Raw genomic sequence first — 6000 nt, 5'->3', positions numbered from 1 at the left:
GACAAGGGAAGCTTGCCTCTCTCCACTCTCCCCCATGTGGGGATATAACGAGAACACGGTCATCTGCAAACCAAGGGTGGGCCTATCAACAGACGTGGGATCTACTGGCACCTTGATCTTTAACTTGCCAGCCTCCAGAGCCATGAGAAATAAATGTTTTCTGTTTAAGGCCTCCAGTCTCCGGTAACTTGTCACAGCAGCTGGAATGGACTAAGACATCATGTTCCATGGGATTCCTCAGGCCACTAGAGGGAGAAAGGAGAAGCCCAAACCCATCTCCTACTTTTTCTCTTCTGCATTTATAGAAAACAAACATTTCTATATTAAAAAGTCATAAAAATGGTTTTCTGTTTATATGCTATATAAACATATGTCTATGTTCCTTTCAAAACTAGCCCGGCCAGCTCTACTGTTCTGCACCCCATAGGTTCCCCCCGACCCCCACCCCAGGGCCTCATTAAAACTTGTTCTAAGATAGGGATTCTCACCTTGGTTTCACTTGAAAATCATGCAGATACTTGAAAAATCTTGATGATGCCCAGGCCTCACCCTAGACCAATTCCATCAGAACCTCTGAGCTTGGGGGCCAGACATAGACAACTCTGTAAGCTCCCCCGATTATTCCTCCATGCACCCCATTGAGCACCAGGCAGACCTCAGAAGGAGTTTGAAACTCTGTGGGCTTGTTCTTGTCTGCCAGGTGAGGGCCCTCGGAGAAGCCAGAGATGGGAGTTTGCCTCAGTAGTTACCCTGACTAATGGTTCCGGCTCTTTCCCAGCAGTGGGAGCTGGGAATAATGCAGGAAGAGGGCCATGGGAGGAGTGCCTAGGGAGGAGTGCCACTCTGGGCCAGGCCTGAGGAAGGCATTCTCCATGAGCACTGTCACTCTGAGCAGAGAACCAGGAAGCACACCTGGAGACAGGTGTCTTCCGTTGGGTCCCAGGTGTTTAAAACCCACATACACTCACACACACACACACACTTACATCCACACTCACACACATCTTTCTTGTTCCACAAGGGCAAATTTTAGGGCAAATGAAATGCAGCCTTTGCCTTGCCCAATCTTTTCATGTTACATGTGAGGAAAAGAAGCTTTGGAGAAGGTCAAGGAATAGGAGAAGCCCCCTTGGTCCTGGTCAACTCTCCTTAGCTCTATAAAGTACATTAGAAGGTGTTTTTGTTTTTTTGTGTTTTCAAAAAAAATTTTTTAATGCTTATTTACTTTTGAGAGAGAGAAAGAAAGAGAACACACACACACACACACACACACACACACGAGCGAGCAGGGAAGGGGCAGAGAGAGATGGAGACACAGAATCCAAACAGTCACCAAGCTCTGAGCCATCAGCACAGAGCCCAATGCGGGGCTTGAACTCACAAACCGTGAGATCATGACCCGAGCTGAAGGCAGACACTTAACCCACTGAGCCACCCAGGCATCCCTGGTTTGTTTTTTAAGAATCCATTCTGTAGAAAAAGAGGCAACCACGGATTCTTCTCTTGGTTGGCAAGGCAAGGAGAAGGGGCCCCTGTGCCCTCTCTTCCTGAACAACTTGTCCTGAAAATGGAACAAGAATCCTTCCAACTCCATGGGCGCAGTGAGGCTTGAGCAGGGTGCTGTGTGTAGAGAAGCTGGGCCATTGCCAGCACTAAGTGCTCACAAATGTCATCATTACGACCGATTGCTGACCTAGCAGGGACTTTGTGACCTCACGTGACAGACACGTTTCGCTGAGAGTATTTTCCCACTGGCAAGTTTGGGGAGGATGCAGAGGTTGGACACACACGGGCTCACACACGTACGGTGGCAAGTTCAGTTGTGGCTTGTGAAGCTGGGTTCGTGCTCAGCTCTTTTTCCTGTTGTGGGGGGAGGGGTGCCAGGCTCTGTGTCTCCCGGGAGGTTCAAGGTGCCAGGCCAAAAGCCTGAGGGCAGGTCCTCTCCCTGTGCATGGGGTGACTGCGCTACATGTCCTGCAGAGGCGGGGAGGGCAGGGCCACCGTGGGGAGAGAATGGGGCAGAGCCATCCCTAAGCACAGCTTTGGACAGAAGCTCTTCGGTTGGGGTTCTGGGGGGTCCTCGACTTACTTGTTCTGGGTCCCTCTGAAAGTGACTGGGCCTCCCGGAGGGTGGCTCTGGGGCACACCTAGAGGCTCTTAGCCCCAGCAAGACCCCCCAGGGCCCAGGTGAGGCGCCCACAAGAACTGGACCTGGGCACCTCTTGGGGTGCCCGTAGTGAGCAGCATGGAAGGGTGTCCTCAGTGCCCTGCCACTGCTCTGGCCTTGGCCTTGGGAATGGGAAAGGAGCCCCAACAATGCCTGAGTCCAGTGTCATTGATTTAAATACATAAACGTGCCTTTCAACGTTTTGTTTTGTTTTTTTATTTTGCGACAGAGAGAGACAGAGCACGAACGGGGGAGGGGCAGAGAGAGAGGGAGACACAGCATCGGAAACAGGCTCCAGGCTCCGAGCCATCAGCCCAGAGCCTGACGCGGGGCTCGAACTCACGGACCGCGAGATCGTGACCTGGCTGAAGTCGGACACTCAACCGACTGCGCCACCCAGGCGCCCCCATAAACGTGCCTTTAAAAGGCACCTGGTTACCCGAGCAGTAGGGAAGAAAGAACTACAGAAATATTTTCTAGAAAAGCAGAGGGTAGTTATTCTTAGGACTGAGGGAGAAGTCTGTGATTGGGAAGAAGTGTGGGGGTGCTTCTGGAGCTGACAGGGTTCTACCTCCTCTCCTGGGAGGGTATTATATTGTTGCTTAGAAGTCATCATGGGCACAGACCCATCCTGGTGGACCCTGGTGATCCTTCCATCACCCTCCAAAATCTCCAAAGTGGGAAGTGACCCTAGAGAGGCCATGTTCCCTCTCCCAGGTCTCAGCCAAGGAGGGGAAGCAGAGAAGGTCCAGAATTAAGGGAAGGAGGAAAAATGAAAGGTTCTTGGAGTTTCTCTGGCTGTGTGTGGGGCAATGATTTGCTTGAGTCCAGGCCACTCCTGGCTGCCAGGGCAGGCTACTTCCTGGCCCTGCCCAGAGGCTGGCTAGGCCTCCCCCTAAGCGGGTGAGGGTGGGGTGCCGAAGGTGTCTCTGCAAGGGCTGCCGTGGGTTGTCATTTCGTCCCTCTGTTGATCGATCACTCTCAGACTCCAGAACCCCGTCCCCAGTCATCTCCAAGGCCTGGCGGTCAGCCCACTGGGAGCCACCTGGGTCTGGCCTCTCAGGATGCCATGACTCGTCCTTTGGCTGGCTTCCTCCAAACACAGCCCCCCGCCCCCCCCCCCCCTTGGGGGTCTGAAATTAACCCCCAAGGGCATCTAAATTTGTGCATTGTCTAGCAAATTCCTCTTGCCATTGTTTTCTAATTATATTTTGCCAGATTTAATTACTAATATATTCTAATTTATAATTAGAATTAATTAATTACTAATATATACTATATATTAGTAATATATATATATATACTATATATATTAATATATATATATTAGTATATATATATATTACTAATATATACTAATATATATTACTAAATATAATTAATTACTAATAAATTCTAATTTATATGCCAGAATTAATGATGTTAAAACAGTGAAGTGTCATGTTTTCCTATCAGATCGTCAGAGATTACAGATCACTAATCAAGTGATTACCTTGATTCCTTGATTACTAATCAAGTGTTACCATCAAGTGGTGGTAACAATCTGTGAAGTACAAACTGGCACAAACTTTTTAGTGGATGATTTGGCAACATCTACCAATATTGAAACCATGCATAGCTTTTGACCCCTCCTCTTCCCACCCCTCTACAGATGTGTGTATCTACATTATGCCTTCATAACTACGAGGAGATGTTCATCATAACATTAACGAGGAGATGTTCATCATAACATTATTTGAAATAGCAAACGGTGAAACAATTATTGGAAACAATCTAAATAACCGCAAAGTTGGGCATTCATCAAATAGTGTGTGGCACATCCAAACAATGGAATACAATGTAACCATTAAAAAGAATGAGGTTTTCCAGTATTAACATGGAAAAACATCTGTGATTTATTGTTAGGTTTACAAAAGCAAGTTAAAGACTATAGTATGTAACACATTAAAAAAAAAAAATCAAACACCTTTTTAAGGATCTGTATCTACACTCCTACATCCAGGTGAAATCTGGGCCTGGATGACACAAAACAATTCCAACAGCATTCCCTCCGGTGAGTGAAGTGTTATGGTTTAATAAAAATCATTATCTACAACACCTAAGCTTTGTGTTTCTAACTTAAAGGGCAATGGGATTTCAAAACCAGACAAAGACCCCACTAAAGAGAACTACAGACCAATCTTCCTGATGAACATGGATGCAAAGATTTTCAAGATACTGCAAACCGAATCCAACAAAATGTTAAAAGAATTATTCATCACAATCAAGTGGTATTTATTCCTGGGCTGTGGAGTTAGGTCCAATATCTGCAAATCAATCAATGCGATACATCACATTAATAAAAGAAAAGAAGCACATGATCCTCTCAATAGAGGCAGAAACAGCATTTGACAAAGTACAGCATCATTTCTTGCTAAAGACCCTGAAGAAAGGAGGTATAGTAGGAACATACCTCAAGATCATAAAGGCCATATAAGAAAGACCCACAACTAATATCATCCTCAATGGGGCAAATCTGAGAGCTTTCCCCCTGAGGTTAGGAACACGACAGGGATGTCCACTCTCACCACTGTTGTACAATATGGGGTTGGAAGTCCTAGCCTCAGCAATCGGACAACAAAAAGAAGTAAAAGGCATCCAAATTGGCAAGGAAGAAGTCAAACTTTCATTCTTCTCAGATGACATGGTACTCTTTCTACGATTACGTGGAAAACCCAAAAGTTTCTATCAAAAAACTTCAAGAACCGGGGCGCCTGGGTGGCTTGGTCGGTTGAGCGTCCGACTTCGGCTCAGGTCATGATCTCGCAGTCCTTAGGTTCGAACCCCGCATCGGGCTCTGTGCTCAGAGCCTGGAGCCTGTTTCAGATTCTGTGTCTCCCTCTCTCTCTGCCCCTCCCCTGTTCATGCTCTGTCTCTCTCTGTCTCAAAAATAATTAAACGTTAAAAAACAAAAAACAAAAAACAAAAACCTTCAAGAACCAATACATGAATTCAGCAATCACAGGACATAAAGTCAATGGACAGAAATCAGTTGCATTCTTATACACCAACAATGAAGGAGCAGAAAGAGAAATCAAGGATTGATCCCATTTACAATTGCACTGAAAACCATAAAATACCTAGGAATAAACCCAACCGAAGAAATAAAAGATCTGTATGCTGAACACTATAGAAAGCTTATGAAAGAAATTGAAGAAGACACAAAGAAATGGAAAAACTTTCCATGCTGATGGATCAGAAGAACAAATATTGTTAAAATGTCAACACTACCCCCAAGCAATCTATACATTCCACACAATCCCTATCAAAATAACGCCAGCGTTCTTCACAGAGCGAGAACAAATAATTCCAAACTTTGTATGGAACCAGAAAAGACCCTGAATAGCCAAAATAATGTTAAAAAAGAAAGCTGGAGGCATCACAATTCCAGATTTCAAGCCGTATTACAAAGCTGTAACCATCAAGACCGTATGGTACTGGCACAAAAACAGACACATAGATCAATGGAACAGACACTTTTCCAAAGAAGATACCCAGATGGCTAACAGACACATGAAAAGATGCTCAACATCACTCATCATCAGGGAAATACAAATCCAAATTACAATGAGATACCAGCTCACACCTGTTCGAATGGCTAAAATTAACAACTCAAGAAACAACAGATGTTGGTGAGGATGTGGAGAAAGGGGAACAGTTTTGCATTACTGGTGGGAATGCAAACTGGTGCAGCCACTCTGAAAAACAGTATGGAGGTTCCTCCAAAAATTAAAAATAAAGCTACTTTATAACCCAGCAATTGCATTACTAGGTATTTACAGGAGTGCTGTTTT

At 45.4% G+C, this 6000-nt stretch overlaps 1 long non-coding RNA gene across 1 annotated transcript; it reads left to right on the top strand.

The window, feature by feature from the left end:
* Positions 1-1585: 1585 nt before the first annotated feature.
* On the top strand, positions 1586-5962 carry LOC131512806 (uncharacterized). Its single transcript, XR_009262319.1, has 2 exons — positions 1586-1822; positions 3819-5962. It is a non-coding gene; the product is annotated as an uncharacterized LOC131512806 (long non-coding RNA).
* The last annotated feature ends 38 nt before the right edge of the window (positions 5963-6000 follow it).

The sequence above is a fragment of the Neofelis nebulosa genome, chromosome 5 (genome assembly GCF_028018385.1).
Source record: "Neofelis nebulosa isolate mNeoNeb1 chromosome 5, mNeoNeb1.pri, whole genome shotgun sequence".
In the NCBI taxonomy this organism is placed as follows: domain Eukaryota; kingdom Metazoa; phylum Chordata; class Mammalia; order Carnivora; family Felidae; genus Neofelis; species Neofelis nebulosa.
This window is presented reverse-complemented; position numbering and strand designations above follow the sequence as displayed.